Source organism: Aulonocara stuartgranti, assembly GCF_965226115.1.
Source record: "Aulonocara stuartgranti genome assembly, chromosome: 23".
Taxonomy (NCBI): domain Eukaryota; kingdom Metazoa; phylum Chordata; class Actinopteri; order Cichliformes; family Cichlidae; genus Aulonocara; species Aulonocara stuartgranti.
The window spans coordinates 36458260-36472851 of NC_138958.1; the positions used below are offsets into that span (position 1 = coordinate 36458260).

General features: G+C 38.6%; 1 long non-coding RNA gene across 1 annotated transcript in view; it reads right to left on the minus strand.

Moving 5' to 3' along the window:
- Positions 1-1688: 1688 nt before the first annotated feature.
- The window catches only part of LOC309701121, a 79618-nt gene continuing 66714 nt past the window's right edge, over positions 1689-14592 (minus strand). The window contains exons 2-3 of the long non-coding RNA XR_014274882.1: positions 6241-6341; positions 1689-2262 (exon numbers count right to left, since the gene is read on the minus strand). This is a non-coding gene — a long non-coding RNA (uncharacterized lncRNA). The remainder of the gene's footprint in view (positions 2263-6240; positions 6342-14592) is intronic.

Consider the following 14592-nt stretch of genomic DNA (forward strand, 5'->3'; position numbering starts at 1 on the left):
AACAAAACAACTGCTGTATAATGCCCTCCGCTATCTTAGTTTAATTGGTCACATGACTGCATCATATGAATGTGTCGTCATTTTCGAAAAGGCTCTGGGTTCACTGTCCACACTGCGACACGAAATGTATCCGCTTTGGAGAGTGTTTTCAAAACGCTGTGTTTTCCTTGACCGGAAACACCGTCTCAGTGTGGACGGAAGGCCAAAATGGAGAGAAAAAGATGCGTTTTCAAACAAAAACGTATTCGTGTGGACACGGTCTTGGCTTGTTGTGACCCCCACCCATTTTCACACCTTGGGTTGTGTGATTAGGCAGAGGATCAATAGGAGGTCCATCACCCTCTTAGGGACACTCCCAATAGGGCTTAAAAATCTGGGACTCTCCACCATTTGCTCTTAGAACTGAAGAAGCTCCTCAGATGAGAAGTGAAATGTCTTCAAGAAACTTCAAGAAGTCCAGACGAGTATGATGACCTAGATGACGAGAAGCTTCACAGACATACTGCTCAAGACAACTTCTAAAAATTACTTCTAAAAAATGGCTTGAGACTTTTGCACAGTATCATATAATAATATACTGCAAAATGTGTGAGACTGTTATGCTGTGCTTGCCGCCACGGTACAAGAGGCATATTTGAAGTGGATCAGATGGACAGATGTTGAGAAACCCAATCAACACACACCTTCATTTATCAGAGAGTTAGTATCAGTCTCTTTTGTAGAATAAAAGTGCATCTCTACCAGGTTGTTTGTTTTATTGACTGCTGTTTTCCTGGGGTACTGACACCAGCCTCAAACAAACAAACCGGCATGCTCAATAGAAGCCAAAAAGGCTTTCAGTGTGTGTTATCCTGAACAACTTTGCTTTTCTCTAATCGGGGAGACAGTAGTGGCAGATGAGTGAGCAAACAAGACAGCAAGGTGACAGCTGAGGCTTAGCTGGGTAAGAGATGCGTGTTGCTGAAGTGCACAGACTCATGTATGGAGGATAAAAACTATGGAAGTAAAAATAAACGTGGGAGTGAATGTGCTGTCAATATCATTGTCATACAGACCCTGAAGCCCACCAGCTGGCTTTGTTCTACAGTAAGCCACCCATTCATGCAAGGCAAGATGATGACCACTGCTCTGCTTTATTGCATCAGCTGACTTTTTCTTTCCTATAATGACCATAAAGTTTATTTTTATTCATGAAACTAAACCCCAGTTATTGCAATGATTTCCAATTTTACTCTTTTTTATAGGCTGTAACCACAGTAACTCCACTATGCTGAAAATCATAAAACATTCAACCATAATTTACAATACTATAAAATACACTCAGAAAACAATTTTGATTTCTTCTTCCTACTGCTGCCATACACATCTGTTGTTAGAAGGTAGAACTATTTTCAATAGGGTTATTCTCTCAAAATACAAAAATAACAATATTCTCAGCTAATTTATTTAAATAAATCACTTTTTTAGCAAAATTTTAATCAGTTTTCACTAAATTAGACAATATTTGTAGATTTCTAAACAAATTTGCACTCACTACAGCACATTATGCACAGTGATTTACTTAATTAACAGTAATTAAATACAATTATAACACAGATGTTATTTGTTAAAGGTATGTTTTATACATTTCTGTGTTTTAAGAATAGTTTAAATTTTCCAAAATTAACCAAAGCCATCTACAACATATTATAAAACAACTATTGTGAATTCATGTCTAAAATATCTACATATTATGTTAAAGAGCTATCAATAAAAGCCAGGACTGGACTGTGCAGTACTGTAATACCATCTTATGCCATAAGACGGTGCAGCAATAAAGTCCTCTTTACAATGCTAGGCTAACAAGAAAAGGGCTAGAAAGAAAAAAAAAGTCAACAGCTACCGTGCTGTAAATGTGTATTAAAAGTCAAAAGAATGACATGAAAATATCTCAAGACATGCACAGGAAAACAGAAGTGAAGCAAAAAAGGCAAAAGATTCCTTCACAACAATGTGACAGATTCATAAAGACATGGAGGTTACTACTGTTGCCTTACAGCAAGGTCCTGAGTTCAATTCCACCATCAGGCCAGGGTCTTTCTATGTGGAGTTTGCATGTTCTCCCCGATTTCTCCCCAGGTACTCCGGATTCCTCCCACAGTCCAAAGACATGCAGCTAGTGGGGACAGGTTAATTGGCCCTGTGACAGACTGGTGACCTGTCCAGGGTGTACCCTGCCTCTCACCCTAAGACAGCTGGGATAGGCTCCAGCACCCCGCGACCCTGAAATGGATAAGCGGAAGAGAATGGATCGATGGATGGATATTTTGTTCTGTATTTTTTCTCATACCAGTGAGGTGAAGTGAAAAATTCAACATCACACCACACCACCACAATAATCTACACTAAACATAGTAATGTTTCTGTAAAACAACTGCACATCCACTAGTCGGATAGACAATGCCACACTAATGTAAGCTACATGTAAATTTGCCTCTACTACAACAAAAAATATGAACAGTAAGTGACTGCAATGGCTGACCCTGGGGTGATGAAGCAACCTGCTCACAGTAACATTTTAACAAACAAACAAACAAAAGACTAAAAGAAGCAAACGGCCCCGACCGGCATGGTTCAGAACACACACACACTGCACCCAAAACATACTCAACTGTGCAGCTAATCAGACGAGTGTAAATATTCAGTCCTCTTGCAAAGCCATGTAATAAATCTGTTAACATTAGGATCAGTAATGCTGGTTCATAAATGCCTGACTTTTTAAATGCCTTTACCGTGTTAGTTTCTATATCAAATACTAGAGATGGACCGATCCGATATTACGTTTATAATATGATACTGACCTAAATTACTGGATCGGATATCGGAGAAAAATAAAAAATGTAATCCAATCCATTAAATATCACGAAAGCACCTCACAAAACTTGCAACACGCCGTAACTCGCCTCAGAGCGTTAGCACGTCGGAGCAGTATGCATCATGTGATAGAGCGGCAGTGGCATGCAGGACCTGTTGGTGGTCTGAATAGCATGTGGAGCTTCGCTAGCAACCCGGCATTTCATCTCCGACAAAGTTATCCCCGAGAGAAGTAAAGCAAGTGTGTAAGTCCATCTCTGAATGTTTGTAAAGCATTCCTGCGTTAAGCTTAACAAGCGACTGCCTCTTCTTGCTGCTACTTCAATCATGAAACTGCTTAATGATCAGCTGATCGGCTTCTCTGTCGCAAGTCCGTCTCTCTTGTTTGTTTTTTGGCCCACTTTGCACCAGAAAGAGGAAACCAGCGGCTGAACAACAGCAGCACGTTTAAGCTTGATAAGCTGTTGTTAGAATTTATTTAATATTACTTTCTACTCCAGGATCTTTTTCTACGCAGCTGATGGCTGTAACTGTGCAGGGGCAGATCTAGCAAAGTTTAGCCAGGGGGGCCGATAGGGCACAAAGAAATACTTTTCTTTCTTATTCTCATTTAAAATGTCTAGCTTTTAATAAATAATTATCTGACACCCAAAGTTTTAATTTGATGTAAAATGAATAGAAGTCAATTACTGTATATAGTAACTATTAAGTCTAATATATATACCCTAGTAAGCAATAGTACTTTTTCCTTTGGGAAGGTACCATCTGTGCAGTCTGCAATTTTGTTGAAGAAAGATGTTGAATCTATTTAATATTTCTTGAAAAATAATTGATTTCTGTGCATTTTTTTTCACACTGCATCAAATTAAGGTTGATTACGTCGATTAAGCATCATGAGGTGGAGCGTGAGGGGTGGTTCCCCATTTTTTATTTATTTATTTTTGTTGTTTCTGGGAGTTGGAACCCTATTAGTTAGGTTGCTTAATATTTACGCTAAGTACTCTTTAAAATACCAGAATAGGGAGGATGGTGTAGGTTTAAGTTTATTAGATTGATCAGTATTGCTGAATTATGAATTTTTTTTTTTTTGCATACAGGTATAAGAGAATAGCTTTAGTGTAGTTGTTGTTTTAAACTTGAGTATGAACTTATACAAAATGCAGCAAGATATTTAAAAAAACAGTTTTGTTGATTAAAAAACACTATATCGGATTCATATCGTTATCGGCAGATATCCAAATTTATGATATCGGTATCGGACATAAAAAAGTGGTATCGTGCCATCTCTATCAAATACATGCAGAAATGCTAGAAAAGAGCAAGTCTGTCGTGTTTAGAACCGTTCTGCTAAACACACAGATTGTTAGCAATACAAAGAGGAGACAAGAAAGAGATAAAGCGACTCACAGATGGCATTCAGCAGAGAATATTTTGCTTGGGGCCAATGTTTGAGACCTCTGTATGCTCGATTCAAAGAATGTCATTTGTCTAGTTACTCAACAGAGCGCTGTAGCAACAGAACATTCTGTAGAGCATGTGTGCGTCTGTACCTCAGCCCACCCTTGATATTTTCTTCCCTGCCACTCAACAGCTTGGCACTAAAGGCAAAGTCCTTGACCTACACCCACCCGGCAACAATACTCTTTTGTAGCTCAAAATATTTGGTTTAAAAATATATTTGACACGCTCTTATTATTGTACTTTTCCATTTTGTTTTGTTTTCTTCTGTGTGAGCCCAGTTCACCAAAATGCCCACAATCTGAAGTTTGCCTTCAAACAGCCTTCTGTCGTTTTGAATGCCAAATGTAAGTGTTCCACAACGATGAAGCATCAAACAGCAGTTTTTCACCAACTCATTTATTCCTTTCTAATTGACATGAAGCTGCTACTTCATCCTGCCAAAGTAATAAGCTAATGCTCTCTGGCATTGACTGTTTGCTGTTTTCTACTGATAGTCCTGAAGTGCATGAAACTCACTGGGGTAATTAATCATTCAGTCAAACAAACAAGTATACCAAGAAACAGAGAAACATATACACATAAATAAATATTGTATTTGTTTAGCCTGGCAGCCATTAACAGCACAAGTACTTTTTCCCATATTTGTTGTAATCATGAAAATTTGTTATATAATTACTGAATTCAAAAGAGGACTTTCTGCATTAAATTACATTTTAATTTATATAATTTACTTTTCTAAACGTGTATTTCTTACCTGTATTTTGTTGACATTTTAGAGCAAGGGCATCTAAGATCTAAGGCTTTTCTAACTAGATTTCACTAGATATAGTGTAACTAACACTTGTAACATATTAGAAAGATATTGTATAGTTCGACACTTTAATACAGCCACTTATTTCTGGAACTGCTTACCTGCTAGTCTGAAGCACATTTAAAGTTTTCTGTACAACTAGTCCTGGTAAACATTTGGCCAGAACTACAGCACTACATAACACATTGACTATGTATTAATTGTGTATATAGTGCATGAACTCATATTATAAAAAATGTTGTGTTTTTACTAGTTGGTTCAGGTATGTGTTTGCCTTAAGTGCTCATTTACCACATTTAGTACTTGGTTACATTATTATATATTTCAATGTCACTCAAGGGACTGGCTTTGGAAAATAACTTGGGCTAAATACACACGTACAGAACATGGGGACCCAGTCTCTGAAACTACCAGTGTTTTTCTGTTCATGACCCTTCTTCGGCTCCTTTCAGCATCTATTCCGACATAAACTGTGGGCAAAAGAGGTCATTTTATGTTGAGGCATAAAAACTGGCAACGCTGTTCTTACACAGTAACCCACTACTGCTGTGAATACTGTGTGTTAATTTCAAAGAAAGCTAGTATACTAGAGAGATTTGTAATGGTCACTGTACCTTATGTTATAGTAAATTTTTGGACATCAACTTTTAAAGTCTAGTATAAATATAAAGCAACTTGCTTGACGCTCAATTGCATAGATGACCATTAATGACTATGATGTACATCCCAGGCTTTAATTGCCTAGGTAAACTTCATGTACAGTTCCATATTTTAACCTTGATATTTTACTATTTAACTCACTTTATTATTAATAATAAAGAATATCAAATGTAGAAAGTATATTTTAACAGCAGCTTATGTGAAGTCCTCCTAAGACAATAAGATGATATCTGTTAATTATTTCCCGTACTGTAGATACTATTTGAGCCTCATCTGAATTTGTAAGTTTGTTTATTTAAAAGAAATGTACCAGCTCAAATTGTTATGGTTACTTCATTTTAATGGAGGGTGACACAATATCAACTAAAAATCAAGAAAAAACTAATTACCTTAAAGTCAGTCTATGTAAGACAGATTAGAATCAGTCAGTTACAGATAATCCTGATCACACCTACCTACAGAATCAATGTCTTTGATTCCAAACTCTCCACCACCATGGGCAGGACCAAACAGCTGTCAAAAGACATCAGGAACAAGACTGTAGACCTTGACACGGCTGAAATGCAACACAGGACCACAAGACCATCAGCAACAAGCTTGGTGAGAAGCTGACAACTGTTAGTACAATTATTCAGAAATATAAAATATGGAGGAAAAAAAATATGATCCAAAGAGCATCATCCCAACAGTCAAGCATAAAAGTGTAAAAATTATGCTCCACTGCTGCTTTTCTGCTAAGGTCATGATAACTTCACCACATCAAGCTTCCAGTGGATGGGGTCACGTACAATAAAATCTTGGATTAAAAACTTGTTTCTTCAGCCAAAACAGCAAACTTACAGAATATATACATTTGGAGCTGACAACAAATGTATATATGTCAGAATATTGCGGTTGTAAAATCCTTCCTTTGGCACCTTTGGGACGTTCTAATAAAATCAGCTCAAATCTAAACACAACCATCACTCCTACAGCTATCAGCGGATGGAGATGCACCTTTTAACTTGCATGGCCCTTGTAATGGCTGTTGTTAGTACTCCCCTTGATCTAAATTATCCATCCACCTTTTCATCTCCAGCCATCTATTGCTGCAATCATAAAAAAGAAGCAAGCATATGTTTGAATGTATGACATATAGAGTTTTAGTGATGCTCTTAATGTGAATGAAGATGGAGCCATCTAGACTCTTAACAATGAAGGGAAATGGACGAGCTCCAATTATGCCATGCTACATGAAGAGGAGGACTCATTAGGATCATTTCAGTTTTCTGTTGCTTAAGAGGGAGTCATTTGAATCATTACATATCATGGTGCTTGACTTAAAAGGGGATTTTTCCATCATTATGTCTTTGAACCACACCAATAAAGTACTGCAGTGCATTATGTGACTACTTCTTTTATGAAGTAAATGGCTCTGCTGTTTCACACAAATCTGTCTCATGCTGGGGATTTTTCATAATAGCTTACATGACTCTGGGAGCAGTAAATCGCTTATGAAGCCGTTCATATGCTAGTGTTCACCCATTAGACTTACTCGCTTGGTAGCTTTTTTTATTGGGATGTGCTCACTATTAAAAATGCTAATGCTAATAATAATGCTAATAATAATAAGATAAGATAAGATAAGATAACCTTTATTAGTCCCACACGTGGGAAATTTGTTTTGTCACAGCAGGAAGTGGACAGTGCAAAAGTTATGAGGCAAAAATTAGAATACAATAAGAATAAATACAGTACACAACTGTACAGAATAGAATAAAATAAAATACTATATACAGTAGAATAAAATAAAATAAATATACAATAAGATAAAAATAGAATACAAATACTATATACAACTGAGTAAAAATACAACAATGACAGAAAGGATTATTGCACTTAGTATTATTGCATATGTATGGATGTGTGTGCTTGATCAGTTAAAGTCTTTATTATGGAGTCTGACAGCAGTGGGGAGGAAAGACCTGCGAAATCTCTCCGTCCCACACCGTGGGTGCCGCAGTCTCCCACTGAAGGAGCTGCTCAGTGCTGTCACAGTCTGCTGCATGGGGTGGGAGTTGTTGTCCATCAGGGATGACAGCTTAGCCGCCGTTCTCCTGTCACTCACCACCTCCACTGGGTCCAGAGGGCATCCTAGAACAGAGCTGGCCCTTCGGATCACCCTGTTCAGTCTCTTCCTGTCCCCAGCAGAGATGCTGCCGCCCCAGCAGACCACGCCATAAAAGATAGCTAATAATGCTAATAATGCTAATACTACTACTACTACTACTACTAATAATAATAATAATAATAATAACCATTCATTCCTTTTTCTTGCCCACTTATCCTACAGCTGTCCCCATCGTAGTATTTGTACTGCGGTGCCAAAGCTCAGTGAAATGTGTCTCAAAACAGAACCAGTGGCAATTAGCTGTGCAAGTCCACACATCTTAATTGAATATGCCTCCAGCTATGGCCAAGCTTGTGATTGTCAAGTCAATGGAAAAATCTAACTAGTGCAGAGTTTCTGGCGCTTTGTGGTTTGTGTGTGTTTGTCTACTGTAACCTAAATTTCAAATGTGTATTGCAACTCTTTCTTCAATATTGGATATAGGCCACTCAGTCAACTCCTCACAGTTGCCCTTTGGTTCTATCTGTCGCTTATAAAATAAGTCGGGTATACAGAGGGTGGTTTCATGATAACCTTGTGTTAATGTTACTCTGACATACTTAAGAAAGACAAAAATAAAATACAAAAATAAAGATGTTATGCCAACAATGTACATATGATAATATTGTAATTGTGTTATTGTTCTTTCTATATGCTTTCGTAAAGACATGAGTACCAATTCTCACTACCTTCTAATGGATCAGACGTGCTAGAACATAAAAAAAAAAAAACCAGGTAAAATCTGATATTGTGATGGCTCCTTTACACAAATTTATAGGGATGTAAGTAATGGTGTTAGATGCTGCTGCACGGTCATTAGTTTATGCTATTTTACCATTGTACAGAATGGTAAAGAAAAACAACCCTTAAATCTATTTAAAAAATTACATTAAAACAGAGCTTGTAAAAAAACAAACCAATAATTGAGTAGGTTTCTTTTAGTTATTAGAATTCTTTCATTAATACTCAAAAATATCTTATTTAAGATACAAACACTAATTAAAAAACACCAGTGTAGACCAATTTGAATATAGGGCCTGGAATAAAATATTTCCAGAAATATTACATGATTAATTTTTCAGAGATTTGTGTGTATTTCATTTCTAATCAGCAAGCTCGTATTAGGTAGGCGGGCTGACAACTTTCTCACAAATTATTTTGGCATTTTAAACCAGCTGTACAATTTTAGGTTAAATTAGTTTGACAAGAATGATCTTTGTTTGTTGCACGTTTTCTGTCATCTGATAAAAAATACTATATATATATAATTGAATTATGCTCCTTAAATACACTCACATGATGACAGGGACTATATGGAGATAAATATATTATTATACAAAAGCCATTTAAAAGAGTAGTAAATCCAACAATGGTGATGCTTTTCCTCCATTTGCTTCATTGCTCACATTTCTATGTGCTAGGCAATATTGAGGATTTGTAAATTATAGCAGGCAAAATGGTCAAATGTGCTCCTCATCGTGTACAGTCAGTGTGCAGCCAGCTAAACCTCGGTCAGTCCCTGCCCTGCCGTCTGGCCCAGACGAACAGCAGTGATGCATCAGCGCATATGACTAGACAGGGCATTCTTACACCCACCAGGCTACTGCTGTGTAGCATGGCGTGGAGCAAAAAGGGAGAGAGAGAGAAACAGAAAAAGTGCTTGGTCTCAATCTGACCCCTCTAGTCTACGTGAATGTCAGTGTTAAATGAGAGGCAAATATAAGCGAAGCTGTTCAATGCGGGAGCAAGCACAGAAATTAATGCTGGGATCCCTTTTTCTTTTTCCTTTTTAAGATCTTTACACACAACTTAGGGAAACTAAGGCAAATTCAATTGATTAATTGATTAATGGTTTTGGCTCAGTGGTTTTACTGTAATTAATACATTTCATTTAAAAACAATTAGCAAGGCTGTGGGGTCGCTACTACATGTGACATAAGGATATTTAATTTTTTTAACCAATCAATCCACTTCATTTGAAGTGATTCTAGACGCACAGACACGAATGGTAATGAAGCTACTACATGTTCCTGTTTTGTACATTACCATTAAATTGGATTTCTTTGTTTTCAGTGTGACACTGACAACATTTTGCTCCCATGTTTGATCTTTTTTTTCATGGTTAAAATCATCATTAGAGCACACTGAACCAGCTCTCACTGCTTTACCTTCACACACTGATTGAAGAGGATAGCCAAACTTTAATAGTTTCTCTTTCAGTGGACAATCAGCCTTATACAGACGGTTTAAGTACCTCTATATAGTATTCAAACAATGTCCCCTATAAACTTTTAAGTAGTGGAGGTATACTACATTTTTTATTATTTTTTAATTAGTTGCATTGAGTTTTCAGCACTTTTAAAATCTCAAAATGTGGAATTGATTTCTTTTAGTATTTTACTGTTTTTTTAGGGAAGAGAGTCTCGTTGCAGTAGACTCATTGGACGGTTTATGTTTAAATTCAAGACTTCAAGGCAGTTTTCAGATTTGGAATTGTTGTAAAATGTTGAATAAATTGCTATTTTCCAAACCACTCGGCTTGAAGTGAACCTGTTATGTTAATCTTCAGCTCCATTGTTTCATACTTGGGCTAGAATTACTTTACATGAGTCACAAATCAAAGTAATCATTATTTTGAACCATACTCGCCAGTCCCCTCCACATGCTTTCTTGTTTCTGTCATCCACACCTGCGAAATGTCAGACTGTTCTCCAAGAGGCCAATTTAGTACTTTTACTGCATGTATCATTTCAAATTCTCAAAGACTTTCTTCTTTTCTTGGATGTCAATGAAGACTCAGGGCCTTGAAGTTTTAATTTTTAAATTGCAAAAAAAATGCAAAAAAAATAATGGCAGGTCAAAATGTATGTTGGTGCCAATCTTTGGTCCATCTAAAGGCCTACTTATAATGACAATCACATATTACTTCAACTGGTTTTTTGTGGAAATATTTAGTTTCGTTTTTTGGTTTTTGGGGCTTATAACACAGGGCGCTCATGTAATAACACTGGGATTTGAAGGGTTAAAACAACGAAAATATAATTAAAACTTTACATGAATATTTCAGGGAGAAGTAGTTTTACAAGGTTGGCTAATTTAAAGTGGAATAAAATATGGATATATGGTCTTTTTATGGCGTGGCTGAGAATGGTCCCTAGGGTGATGGGTGTGAGTTTTTTAAAGGATGGCAGGAAGGTTAAGGCGACTGGCAAGAGTAAAATCTTTTCTTTCGAGGCAGCACCTTGAAACAGTGATGCGTGCTTTAATTTCTTCCCGCCTGGACTACTGTAACTCACTTTACGTGGGGCTCAGTCAGTCATTGCTCTCACGTCTGCAGCTGGTTCAAAATGCGGCTGCACGACTCCTAACAGGAACTTGAAAAAGAGAGCATATAACCCCCGTGCTAGCCTCTCCGCACTGGCTGCCTGTGTCTTTTAGAGTTAATTTTAAAATTCTTATGTTTGTTTTTAAATGCCTTCACAGTCTTGCCCCGCCTTACCTCTCTGAGCTTCTTCATCCCCACATACCCTGTCGGTCTCTCAGGTCAGCTGACCAGCTGCTCCTGGAGGTACCGAGATCCAGGAGGAAGCTCAGAGGGGACAGGGCCTTATCTATTGTGGCTCCAAAGTTATGGAATCATTTGCCCATGCATGTTAGAGAGGCCCCTTCACTGTCCACTTTTAAATCACGTCTTAAAATCCACTTTTATTCCTTGGCTTTTAACCTCAGTGAGACTTAGTTTTCTCTTTTAATTGAAGTAGTTATTTAATTAATGATTTCACTCTTCTTGTATTTGTTTTTTTTATTTATATCTCATGTAATCTTATTTTACAGTTCCAGTGTACAGCACTTTGTGTCAGCTGTGGTTGTTTTAAAGTGCTTTATAAATAAAGTTGATGATGATGATGATGATACTCTAGAATCTTCTACCACCATTCAAAGCATTCATGGTTTACAGGCTGGAGAAACTGATCAGGAAGGCTAGCTCTGTGGTCGGCATGAAGCTGGACACTCTGGTGACAGTGGCAGAGAAAAGGACATTAAAGAAACTGATGGACATTATGGACAATGCTGGGCATCCTCTGCACACGGCCATAAACAATCAGAAGAGTCTGTTCAGTGACAGGTTGCTTCTCCCCAAGACAAGAACTAACAGACTTAAAAACTCCTTTGTCCCACACGCCATCAGACTGTTTAACTCCTCTCTGGAGGGGAGAGGGAGGGGAAACAGGAGGACAAAGGAGGGGGGAACAACTAAGCTGTAGTGCCTCTGCACCTCACTGTACAAAACCTTGTGCAATACTTTTTGTAAATAGTCAACAGTGCAATAGACTCAATACTTGAAATGTGCAATTCACTTGAAATTTTATTTTTTATTCCTATTTATTCTACTTATCCCCTTTGTATACTTTATTTATATTTGTCTCTGTATTTATATATGTGTGTGTGTGTGTGTGTGTGTGTGTGTGTGTGTGTGTGTGTGTGTGTGTGTATATATATATATATATAACAATTCTGTAACTGTAACTTCGGTCGTTGCTGTGCTTTTTTTGGAAGTCGAATTTCCCAGAGGAACCCACCCGAGGGATTAATAAAGTTCTATCTTATCTTATCTTATCTCTTACTTCTCTTGCTCCTGCTTGCTGCTTTCAATGAATTACAAAATTTAACTCTTCTACATAGAAAAGATCGGATGCTGTTTATAAAGACTACGCTACATATTGTTTTACATTGATATATTGCATAGATTTATGGAGGCTTTCACCAGCTTTAATAAGAAAAAGTCTTATGTGTATCTCCTGCACAGTTACAGTTCTTTTGAAATCTTTTGATTTTCCACCATCATAAGTGTTTTGTTTGATCTCACTGCAGTGCAGTTGAAGAAATATTCTGCATGCACCCGCTCTATCAGCTTGAATGAGCTGAAGGTCAACTTTAAGTGAAAGCACAACTATTCAGCAAAATACTGTATAATGGACAAAAGAGTGCAGGCATACACAACAAGAAAGCGTGAGGCTTTAGCTCCCTATAGGCTCCTGTGTTCCTTTATAGGCACGTCTCTCTGTCAGCGTTCAGCGATAGCCACTAAACAGCTCCAGTGTTTACGTTTAGATCCGTTTCAAAGCGACACATTTGTTGGAAACGCTCTAAGTGAAACCCAGGAACGCCTTCCTCCAGTTAAAAAGGACCTGGAAACCTGCAGTTTCAGGTAATTGCCACTTCCTTCCCACGCACAACATTTTACAGGAGATTTTAAAATTCTTCACTGGAGGCCAGGTGAGGAGCTTCCAGATGATTAATCCATCACAAAAGAGAAGCTCTCAGTTAAAGAATAAAAAACAGACACTGACACACAACAGGCTGGTGTGTGTCAGCTGTCGCTGGCTGATTCGTCTGTGTTACCCTTGATTTTTTTGTTTGAGTGTGTGTGTGTTTTTATCCGCCGCGTCATGTAACTGACAGATCTCGCAGACTCGTCTTTACTGTTTATCTCGCCGCGCTGCCTGATTTATGCGGCCATAAATAAATGATTCATGCTCGCGAGTGTGTGTTGCAGTCATTACAGATTTGCTGCATCATTCCACGTCTGGCTTTAAGAAGCAACTCCCACCCCGCCCTGGGAGCGAGTCTCACCAATTTGACGACAAGCTGATCTGTCACAAGATCTACCCCCACTGTGCTGATCTGTCTGCGGATCCCTCCCCCCCTCACACACGCCCCCCCCTCCCTCCTCCTCTCGGAGTTACATCACTCTCTCAGAAGTTGTTGTCACCTAGCAGAACATTGCAGGCTGAACAGACCACCGAGCAAACTGGTACATGCAGCTGACAAGCTGTTAGTCTTCAGATATCCTCTCATCAAAAGCCAGAGCACGCAGGCTGACTCTGCTGCACTTTTTTTTTTGGTTGGGGGGGCGTTCACAGAAGCAGGTAAGACTTTTCACACTCACACACTCACTTGAAAGCCACGACACCTCCCTCCTCTGGTGATTAAATGGTTTCACAGTGCCACTGTAATGCACACAGTGCATTTTCATTAGGCTCTCAGGGTGAACGCATGAAGTACAAGAGGGAAGAAAAGATGGTGGGGGGGCAAATAGGACAGAGCACCAGGGAACCTAAACAAATGCAACGCTCGCCACGCGGCCCTCGGGGAGAGGTTGAGAGGTAAACACATTTTTGCAGGGCGCTGTATTGCTTTTTCACAATTACCGGTAAACAAGACCAGGCCTTCCACAGCGAGGTCTTAGGTATTCTTGTGTAATTTTCACTAATCTTTCCTCCAAGGTTGTTGTCGAGAGAGAAAGCTCATCTGACCCAGAACTAGCGGCCAATAATGGGTGTAATTAACACAGCGGGAAAACTGATATGATGTTTGTGCCGCATATACCCTCCACCCATTTCTGTCTTTAACCCTTCTCTCCGTGGCAGTTTCTCAAAACCTGAGAAAATGAACACTTACCCCTCCACCATTCCCCACCCTTCTCCGCCCATCCAGCTCCTTCTTTCTTTACTTCTCCGGGTTGCTTCTCTCTTGTATATCTTTCGGCCTTCACGCTCTTGCTGTATCTCTCCTCTGTTCCCCTTTCTGCATTTCACACAGGCACTTGATACATCTCACATGCTCCCCACAACTTTCCGCATCTTTCTCCAGTTCA